Source organism: Mauremys mutica, chromosome 4, assembly GCF_020497125.1.
Source record: "Mauremys mutica isolate MM-2020 ecotype Southern chromosome 4, ASM2049712v1, whole genome shotgun sequence".
Classification (NCBI taxonomy): domain Eukaryota; kingdom Metazoa; phylum Chordata; order Testudines; family Geoemydidae; genus Mauremys; species Mauremys mutica.
In genome coordinates, this window is record NC_059075.1 from 67,829,047 (window position 1) to 67,840,786 (window position 11,740).

Below are 11,740 nucleotides of genomic sequence, written 5' to 3' on the forward strand. Positions count from 1 at the left end.
TAATCAGGAGTGTTAAGTCTGGTCTTCCTTGATTTTGTTGGACCATTGGGAGCTCTAACACTTCAACTGAAGGGCTGAAGGTGGTGGGTCTGTAACATTTTAGATAAAAGGCATTTTTGCTAAATAGTGACTATGAATCCCTTCCCCTCTACATTGTTTAGCTTTCAGTCTTTGCTCTTGTGAGGGCAATGTTGCACTAGTTTTGAAGTCATTTCTTCCAGCATAGATAGGTGAAATGTGAAAAAGTTGGAAGGAAAACCTTTTAGGCCTGTATACGCAATAAATAAATGTTTTAAAAAAAAAAAAAGGCCCTTTTCCTTTTGCAGTCACTTTGAGAAGACATGTTGGAGCCTAACTATGGTAGCTAAAGAGTGATTGCTCACTGGAGAAACAAAATGAAGTTAATTCACACACAACTTTTTTTCTATCCTTTCCCAAGACTATGCCTTCTTCAGCATGAGGAATCAGATAGAGAGAGAAAAATGAAACAATAAAATAGTTCCTGCTCTGCTTTTTTCTACATTCTTGCTCTCTTGGGGCTAGATTCATCCCAGTGCTGGTGCAGAGCCAGACAATGGGAAGTGGTTTGTGCTTCCCAGATCCTGGGTTTGCTGGGGCTGGTTTGGACTCAGATGCTGGCTAGGGCTGCTGTAACAAACTCCTAGAGTAGAAATGGTCATGAACATGTTCTGAGCCAGGGACTCCAGTGGGAACAGGGGGATGCAAAGCCAGAGACCCCTTGTGCCAGGAATATTCCCTGGGGCCATTGAGCCACTGTAGATAGCAAAGTGGCTGCAGAACAAGGGTGAATACTTCCCCCCGCCCCCCTCCAAGTCCCAGCTTTCTCTGACTGATCTAAGATTCTCTTATGAGTCCCTTGCTCTTGAAACAAACTTGTGGCTACTGGTCAGTGTGCTATATAACGGATTGGAAGGCATGTGTGGACTGAACTATGAAAGATTTTCTGTTGCATAATGTATAGCTTTATATGAGCAAACTTTTTCCTAAGTGCTGCAAAACAACCAGGTCGGTAAACAAAGCTGATGTGTCTCTTGGACTGAGTGCTTATGGCTTTGAGAGAGAGCCTGGGATAAAGAAAGCTGGAAATAAAAAAAATTGGAATATTGTGAAAGACTTTATAGTAAGTGAAAAGGTTGTGAAATTGCCATCACAAGTTTGCACTGAAAGCAGAGCAACTGAGGCAAAGGAAGTTGTTGCCAGTCTGCTTTACTTTTAACTCCAATGCCTAACATTTGGAGAAAGGAAGCCTTTGTTAAAGATTCAACATTACATCTTCCACGGAGAGAGCTTGTAATACATGCCCCTCAAGAAAACCTCCAGCAACACCATGCTGGACCATTCCTGACAGTTCTAATGTTTGAAGGGGAAAAAAAGGGGGGGCAGAAAAATTAAAAATAGCTTTTCAACCTTCTTTACACATCACAAGGAAGCAAAAAAGGCACAACCCAATTTTATAAACAGCACTTGCATCACCTCATTAAGTAGAGCTACACAGAGACCATTTCTATGATGCTACTAGCAGCATGGGCACTGAACATGGAATCTTCTGACAAGCAAAATTACTGTGAAACCAGAAAAAAAGAACACTTCTGTCTTCAGCCATTTTGAATTAGAATAAAGTATATTGGTTACTTATAATCAAGGCCTTTGTTTTCAGTTATTACTGATTTTTACCAAAAATTTCCCTGGTTTTGTGCAAGCTATTAGCTGTTACTGCTTTTCACCCAAAGTTTGGAGCCTATGTTACCTAGGACTTGTGGAATTTATACTGAAGCGCCTTATATCAAGTCAACAGTTTACTGTTGGTATATTAAAAAAGAAAAGTTTTATTTGTAAGGGGGCTTAGAGATAATGTTTCATAAACTCATCGGGGGCATGCAGTGCTTGTATGTTCAATTGAAGTTCCAACAGCAAACCACATTAAATTATTTGTTACAGTATCTCAGAGCTCCAATGTGTTTGGGTTCCATCTAGTAGCGCTATGTATTAGGCAGCTAAATACAGTTGAATAAATAAACCACAGTACTAAACTCTTATTTTTTCTCTATTTGTTGCTTTTTTTTTTTTTTTTTTGGTCCTCTCCCCCAATATTTACCCATACATGCTGGTTAATTTTTTGCACCAATTTTCATCCATTTAATTTTTCACTGAAATTCCCTAGACTTTTTAAACAAAATGAAAATGAAGGGCCTTGCTTATAATCCACATAAAGTTATAACTTTTCAGGTCCAGCACAAATCTCTGCAGTGCAATCATACTCAGCCTTGCTGGACAAATAAATGCAATCCAACAGCCCATCAAGAAAACTGATAGACAATGAAAGGCAGTGGTGGCTGGGGTACAAATATAATGTAATTTCAGGCTCCAGTTTCCTCAACCATTATGGAGCCATCGTTGTATCTGTTGGAGCCCACGATTGCGGGGTCTGCTGACCCAGTAGAATAGTAGAAGCATAAAGATATCTGGTTTCTCAATCTTGCTGTTTTTGCAGGATCTTTTCCTGCAGTGTCACTAATTAATGCAAGAGCACATTCACTTCTGCTGAGACTAGTAACAGTGGGAACTTAGCCTCTTGGAAAATCCACTTATTCAGATGCCTAACTTTAAGGAAGATATGAAAATTTTGACCTCAGTGCATCTTTGTAAAATACATATTTTTACTTCCTACTGCTAGTCTAAGAATGATCACTTGAAATAGAAATTGATTTTAAAGCAGTGCTACCAGTCCTATAAAGTTTTTTCACACAGTGTCTTGTCTGCTGTAATTTTATTTAGCATTGGATGAACAGTAATAGCTGATGTTTGATTGAACACCAAAGAAGTGGATTTATCACTTGTCCTGAGCGGAAATGTTTGGTTTTGCATATTATGAGTGACAGCGTTTATCATGACCTGTTAATCATTTCACTGCACTATATCTGAAAATCACTGAAGTTAATTAAAGGCCCATCTGGAGATGTCACACGGCAACATGGGGCATCAGCAATTAGTGCTCTCATTACTGTAATCTGAATTATGCTTGTGTGACCAGGTTAGCTGGCTGAGTTTTGGGCACTGCTCCAGTTTATAGGCTCGCTTTTCTTCTTTTTAATTGTGCTCAGTTTGAGTCTGACACATACAGATACAAGCAGCTATACTTCATATCCCAGCTCATTGCTAGGTAAACCCCTGCTGATGCTCTAGCAATGTTAGTACATATGCTAGTCAGTCCTGTCATGCCACCTCCTGCACTATCCACATAATCTAAAGTCAACCTGCTATTCTATGCTGTGGTCCTTATGTTTCTATCCAAAGCAAAAACACCTGGAGAACAAACACAGCACTTCCCTGTGTGTGTGGCTGCTGTGTGCACTGAGCTCTGCAGTGCAAGCAGGGAAGAAATAGGAATGGCCAAGAAACCTTGCCCCAAACGCTAAGCATCCAGGACTGTACTTTGGGTTTGGTTCAATCTATATCACACACACAATGGCATCGCTGCTGTTGATTAGCGAGCCACTACCAGGCCTGAGTAGCATTAACTCAGGGGTGGCCAACCTGTGGCTCCAAAGCCACATGCAGCTCTTCAGAAGTTGATATGCAGCTCCTTGTATAGGTACCAGTTCCAGGGCTGGAGCTACAGGCGCCAACTTTCCAATGTGCCAGGAGGGTGCTCACTGCTTAACCTCTGGCTCTGCCACAGGCCCTGCCCCCCACTCCACCCCTTCCTGCCCCCTTCCCTGAGCCTGCCATGACCTCGCTCCTCTCCACCACCACCCCAGCCTCCTGCAGGCCCCAAAACAGCTGATCAGGAGGTGTGGGGAGGGATGGGGAGGCGCTGATTGGTGGGGCTTCTGGTGGGCAGGAGGCACTGGGAGGGGAGCTGATGGGGGGGGGCTGCTGATGTATTACTGTGGCTCTTCCGCAATGTACATGGGTAAATTCTGGCTCCTCAGGCTCAGGTTGGCCACCCTTGCATTAACTAATCCTTATTACTTCACATGAGCCACTTAGGTGGGGACATAGCCCTTAAAGTGACCTTTCCTGCCTGACACTCCCTGGCCCTGCCTCCATTTTTCAGTAGACTGATGGCTTCCACAGATGTGTCACAGAGGCAATAAAGTGCATAGAGAGATTTGGTGGGAGTAAAACAGCATTACTGCACACAATGTAGCTGCCTTAGTTTTTCCACTGGTTTGATTTCTTTCTGCAGCAGGTGGTGGAAAGGAGCATTGAGGCCAACGTGATCACTAATTGAGCGGGTGCAGTTAGAGATCAAGTAGCATTTGCTAATAGGCCGGAGAAAGACAAAAAATAATCCCTCCCTCAAGTCTTCAATAGTACTGTAAGTGGTACCACAGATAAGTGGCATTAAGTGGTTTATAAAGTGTCTGCACTATTAATGTGGCAGCTCAGTTGTCTGTCCAGCAAACTAAAGGAAATTAATTAAAAGGAATTCATGGCTCTTTGAAGTTTAATACTTGCACTCTCTCAAGTTCTCTCCAGCTGGAATTGGCTGGGCATTGGCAGTTGCTTGTTGCTAATATTTTGACTCTAGGGAATTTAAACTCTGTTACGGAAATGTCATCTGGGTCTATGTAATGAATGGTGAGACTCAGAGAGATGCATCTTGCCCATTTATAAGTGAAAGCACAGAGAAAATTGATCTGCATCTTAAAACCTTTTAAAGATTTCCAGCTTTCTGAGTCTGTCTGATCATTTGCTCATTGCTAGGAAACACAATGCACCTCTACTGCTGTTTCCCTTTCTTTATACTGCTAGAAGTAGGGGTAGATTAAGACATGATTTAACAGATCAGATGACGTGGGCCCTGGCCTATGAAAGAAGCCCTGAATATACCCCCCCCACACACACACACCCCTTTTGCCTTGTTTTTGTCAGTACCAACTCCACCCTTCTACATCTTTCTCCAGCAGCCCTTCCCCACCCCCATGTGGGCAGCGCTGGAGAGCTTTCAGGTTTTATACTCACTTATTATTGAGACAGTATTATGTGAAGATTCTGAACTTGTTTGAAGGTTACAGATGATAGCATTACATACACAGTTATGGGAATGCAAGATAACAAAAGTGTCCCATGACATCAACTGAGTCAGATAAAAGCTTCAGCCATCTCACCGATTAGCTAGACTAGGATGAAAAACACAACTACAATGCCTTCCCCACCCCCAGTAATCAAGCACACTTTACTCAACTAAATAAACCTTTGGAGAGTGATATATGGAGGGAGCATGGCTAGTGATACGACTTGAAGCCAAATGATCTAGGTTCTATTCCCAGTTCTGCCAGAGTCATGCTATGTGACCTCAGGCAAATCACAAACTCTGTTTTTCAGTTTTCCTATCCATAGGAGGGGATATGTCTCCTGTGTCCCCCCTGTGTCACGGGAGGGGGGGGGGGGAGTGGAGGCTTGATTAGTAATGCCCTTTGAGAGCGTTAGACACAAGATGGTCTAGAAGTGCAAAGCATTACTTTTTAGCGGGAGCAGTCAAGACTCTATTTTTGATCCACCTGGGGCAGTTTTAACCTTTCTTTGTTCCTGGTAAACATAGAGGAATGAAAAGCCTCTTCAGTTGAGAGAAGCTTTGGTGATTTCTACTTCCAGGCTACCACAACTGAACTTCAGTGTGCTCCATGCAGGGGCTTTAGGATATACATATTAGGTTGGAACTTCTGGAAGCCCATATTTTGAAACTCTGCCCTTTGCTTGTATAGTGGACAATTTTGTACATGAACACCTGCCTGTGCACTTTGAGCATGATGGTACATGCAAGTGATGGGTTTTGCACATGTAAATTCTGTCACTTGAGTGTGTAAGTACTTATGCTTTAAAAATGTGTGTGCGAGACTGTGTGTGCAAAGCTGCGTTCGTACAACTGGAGGCAGAATTGTGTGATCTCTTTGAAAAAAATTGGTCCTCCATGTTATGATTGGTGGCAAAGCTCCATCAACATCTCACACCAGTTGTGAATTCACCCCAATATGGGTGATTCAGGTAATGCACAGGTCAGTGTAGATGTTTTCCTCTAAGTTTTATGTCCAATTATTGAAAAGGGTGTGGGTATATATTTATTGCAACTTAGTGTGTCTCTAAGGGGGCCTTACGGTAATTTATCTACAGCTGTGGTCCTGAACCTCGGATCATGCTCCCCAGCCATGTAGGTCATCGGTAGTAGCCATGGTACGAAGTTCACAATCTCAACCCCATTCCTTGTCTCTGGTCTTCTGCTGGAGCAACTGCCTCAGCCAGTTACAACCTGGTCTTCCTGAGAAGTGCTCCCTAAGCCAATACATTTATTCTCTGTGGTGTCCCTGGAAATACTCAGAGAACATGTCTAAGGGATTCTGGGTGCACCTGAGGAGGACTGGTTACGAGCGCTGATGAATGTTACAATCTGCAAAAGGAGAAGATCTAGGGCAACTGCAGCTCTAATTTTTGATGAGGTGTTGCAAGGTCAGTCACAGACTGTTCTTCACACCACACCAGTTCTTGTTTAGAGAAGCATTTTGAGTTGCTGACATGTGAACAGAAAGGGGGTGTGGATGTGGGGTTTGACAGTCAGACTTTGTTTTATAGAGAGCCTACAGTGGAAATGACTTCTCCTCCTATTTGGAAGTGGCACTGCATAGCTAGAGGGGTTGATAACAGAACATAGTTTCTTTTACTTTTAGGTATCCAGTTCAAGTCTGTTTGGTGGTAGTTTTAGTCCTTGTTCCTAATGAACAGGTGCCACCAGGGCTAACTGACATAATTCTTGGTCATCTTAGCACAGACATCAAATTACTCTCCCACCATTGGATCGGGGCTGGGGTAACTTGCAGGGCAGCATGAGGAAGTTTGCATTGGTGCTACTTGTGCCATGCCTGTTTTACAGGACGAGATTCCTGAATTCCTCAGAGCCCTTTTCCCTATTAATGTATTCCATTATTACAACAGGGGGTCTGAATCACTGTGATCTCACGGCGCAGCCAGCAGAGCCATCTCCTGGGGATGTTCCCTGATATAGGGGGCTGCCTGGCTGGGATAGAGCCAAATAACAGCTCTACCTCAACTCCACAGTAGTCTCACCTGCAGGGAGTGTGTTAGAGGCATTCCCGAGGAAAGGAGACATGATCAAAGTATTGCTGCACTCTGGCTATTCCTGGCAGCCACAATGGCCCATGGTGGCCACAGGCAGCCAGGTGCATATTAGGGCAGCCCCCAGTGCCCAAACCTGTGTCTATACTGGCCTATGAAAGGGGAGATCCACCCCCTTGCACTGAGTTCATCTCTGGCACCAGGATGAATTGGGCTCCAAGTCAATCTGGCACCTTTCACTAAAAATGTTTAACTGTGATGAATAAGAGGAGGGCTGGGAGACAAGATACAAGACAATTTGGAAGAAATGAACATTTTCAAACAGCCTCTCTTTGAAGAGTAAAGGTTGGTGCCCAAGTGACTTTCCTAGCATTTCAAGAAAGGTTCAGAATATCACAGATGCCTGGCAAACCCAAGCCAAGAAAGTTTAGTCTACACAGAGGTGATGTGTGACACATTAAATGTTGCTAATGAGCATCAGGTGTTTTGCAGGGGAAAATGACTCCTTGTCTTATGTATAGTAATTATTTTAAAGATCTATTTAGCATTTAGATTGCTTACGAGGGAAAAAGCTTCCAGCAACTGCTTGCCTTGAAAAATGCTCTGGTAATAAATGGGTCTCCCTGAACATTGCTTTCATCTACCTAAACAGAAAACAGAGATGACACTTTAACTTGAGATAATTAGAAGGACATAGTTGGGTTGTCTTTGTCAATGGCATTATAACATACCGCCGCTACATTTAAAATAAACAAACAAAAAACCATGCAATAGTGTGTTTAAGCAAGCTAATAATTCCTGCATTAAACACTTTAAGTCATTTGAGAGGGGCTCTGAAAGAACCAACTTGAATGCTCGTGCTTTGTAATTTTATGTAAAGGGTAAACACTTCAGTATGGTTTTGCACACAGCTACAGCTGTCAAATTTTTAACATCCTTTTCAGCCATTAATATTTCTGGATTGATCCTCTCAGATTGCACAAGCCAGTACTCGGATGGGAGACCTCCAAGAGAAAGCCCAGGTGCTCCAAGAAGTGGTACTGGCTAGTCAGTAGGGGAAGCTCTTGTGTCCCAGCCTGGTGTTAGGGGTGCCGTGCTAGTCAAGGTGCCATCTTTCCAATGAGAGGGAAGACAAAGGTCTTGACCACTATATAAAAATGACTTGCATGCACTCCCTTGAACATTGCTTTGTTTCAGAGCCTCACAAAGTGATTCAGACCATTGAAATAAATGTATTTTTGATCTGTTGCCTCTTGTCTTACACTTTGTGAGCTCTTTGGGACAGAGACTCTCTTTTTGTTCTGTCTGCACAGCGCCTAGTACAATGGGGGTCCCAGCCACTACAGCAATACAAATAATAAATGTAAATCTGTCTCTACTGGTTGGTACCTCTGCTGTTAATTGCTGGTTCTAAGGCACTCAGACACCATAGGGAGGGTTGCATAAGCTGCTTCTCTACTTACTATTTGTACAATGCAGCCATATACTAGGTGCTGTTTCATTTCTCTGACAGATTCTGCAGGAACACAGTTATCTTTCAGTGTGGTCTCTGTGTGCACCTATATAGCTGTACAAAATCGCCAAGAACATTTACTAGCCCAGGAACAAGATTTACATACCTGCCCTTTTCCATGATAATCTATAATAATCAAAAGCAAGTGAGTAGAATTTTCCAAGGCTGTGTTAGGTGGGAGTTTGTATAGATGAGTGTGTGTACATACACACTACAGCTGGGTGAATAACTGATTTTTCTGTTAGCCTAGAGCTCAGGTGGAACCAAAACCGATTTTTTTTTTAATTTTTGGCTAATCAAAAAAGTCAGTAAGTTTTTGTTTCAGATCAAACCAAAATATTTTTTTCCACCGCAAAATGAAATGTTTTATTTTTGGCATTTTAAACCTTCTTGACAAAAGCAAAGGAAAAGCAGAGCTAGAATGACTAGCCAGAGAGGAGGAGATGGTGGTGACCCCCTTCTCCAGAGTAACCTGGTGGTTTGGGCACTTGGGTAGGCAGGGAGGAGACCTGGGTTCCAGTATCTGCTCCCGCATTGGAATTTGAGTCTCCACACCCCCGTTGAGAGGTCTAACCACTGCTCTATTTCCTTAAGGAGGCAGGGGAGGGAGGCACACTACCGTTACTGCCTCCTCTGTTTTCTGAAGGGCACCTTAATCCCCTTGTGAATTTAGCCTGAAAAATCAAAACATTTCCAAAGCTATTCACATTGACATTTCCCACCTTTTTTCATTTCAACCAAAACAATTCACAAAAAATTGACAAAAATTCAAGAACTGGTTCAGTCAACCCAAATTTGAATTTTTCAGCCAAAATATTTCACCCCAGCTCTAACACACACACCTACTTTGGCTTAGTAATATGGTTCCAACCCCTATTTAAAAAGATTCTTAGGTATGCCAGGCAGATAACCTTGATAGCTGTAGCTCACGAAAGCTCATGCTTAAATAAATTTGTTAGTCTTTAAGGTGCCACAAGTACTCCTGTTTTTTTTAACTGGGAGCAGTGTGTCTTGCATCTCAGAGGGCTATGATGCAGCTGCATGCTGGGATCTGCTCCAGGAACCATCTTAAAACTTCAGTGTCAGATGGAGAGGCAAAGCCAAGTAGCCAGCTCTCAAGCTGAGCAAGTCCAGCACTCTGTAGTCAAAAGTCCATCTGCTGGAATTTGGGACCTTTTCTCAAAGACTGCAGAGATGTTTCTGCTTTGAGGAAAACAGCCCACATCAGAGTTGTTGATACACAAATGATAAATATGCTTTCTGCATTCCTAAGAGGATCTACCATATTCAGTAGCATTGTAAGCCTGGATTGTAAGGTTAAAGCCACCATGGTGTGAACTTCCCACTCCAATAACAGCTGACACCTGGCTGATTTTGGCATGGAGTAGCATCTGCTTCTCAGAGTATTGCTTAGTTCTACCTGATTTTCAGTAGAGAGCTCTCACGCATTCCAAAGGCAGAGAAGGAAAACTGTGGGCTTGAAGATACGTGGGCACCAAGACTTATGCAGAAAGGGTCAAGAAGGCACCCTTCAGCGTGCCAGTACAGTAGCCATGCAGGATGCAAGCACTGGTTTTACGGTTCTCTAACTGTGGCCCTTTCAAAGTTTTAATGTTAGAACAGCTGAGAAACATGAATCTGTTTTACAGGTTTACTAATAAAGAGGAACAAGAGGTCCACAAGTTCAATCCTTCCTTTCTTCTGTGTCATGCCAATGTCTTATTACTCCTACCCAAGTCTGCCTACAGCCACATCCACCACAACATCTAGGAAAACCAAACTACAGCATTACTCCTGGCCAGCTGCAATTTTAAAATGGGGGGGAGGCACAAGGTGAGGGAGGTAATATCTTTGTTTGGATATTACTTCGCCCATCTTGTCTCTCTAATATCCTGGGACTAACATGGCTACAACACTATTTCATATTATAAAATGCACATTTCAACCTTATTCAAATCAGCAGTCAGGACCAGTTTAGGCCTGTGCTGCTTCCCACATTGGAGTGCTGGGCACTGATAAATAAATCTTTTTGCATCCCTGTATTTTTTCTCATTGTGTCTAACTTTCAGCTTTTAGCAGCATTATGACCAAAAATTGCTTCAAAGATTAGTTATGTTAATTGCATTCATTTCACAACTCCTTATTTGTAAAGGTTATTTTAAAAACAGAGGGTGAAAACCTGGCCCTATTGAAATCAATGGCAAAACTCCCACTGATGTAAACCGGGCCAGGTTTTCACCCAGAGTTATGGAGGAATTGGGTTAAGAGAGGGAACTTGGATTTTAAAAGAGCCAGAAACTCAATGCACACTTACAGAGCTTCTAAGAGAAGATTTATTAGAGAACCATAACAAAAATACTTCACCTTTCTACAGTATAGTGCCTTCCACCCAGGTACTTTACAAAAAATACTGAATTAAACCACAGCTGCTGTTGTAGGTCAATCATATCATATCCATTTTACAGATGGGACATTGGCACAGAGAGACTAAGTGACTTCCCTAAGGTCACATGGTGTCAGAACCAAGACAAGAACACACTCCTCCCAACTCCCAGTCCCCTGTTCTAGCCAAACGGAAAGAAAACAAGCTAACACTGAACTAACTTTGTTCTCATGGTAACCGCATGTGGGTTTTTGAAGTAAAGAATCTTAAGAATTAGAGATGAAAAAGATCTGTTAGAGCATCCAACCAGTCTGTTGCCCTGCAAAAGTTCGGTTGTTCCCCACGGTATAATTATTAGTGCTGTGGTCTTAGTCCACCGGAGACTAACTAATGACCACTGGGGGCAGACCTGCATTCTCCCCAGAGCCTCACCCAAAGCAGGAAGATAAATAGCCTTTGTCCCAGATGCCCACGTGAAGAGAATACAAAATCTGTCACTTTTCGTTGAAGTAAAGCTGTGTGTAAGCTTGCTTGTCTCTTTCCCCAACAGAAGTTGGTCCACTAAAAGATATTGCCTCCCCCACCTTGCCCTTCAATCATTTTCTAATGCCAGAGGTCAGCACTTTCTCCTGCAGCCTGGGTTTGAGACAACCACTGGTATTTGCCTTCTACAGCAAGCAGGCTTTATAGCAGGTGCTGGAAGCACTGTGGTCAGCACTATAGACACAGACAAGCTAAAGCCTGCAGGC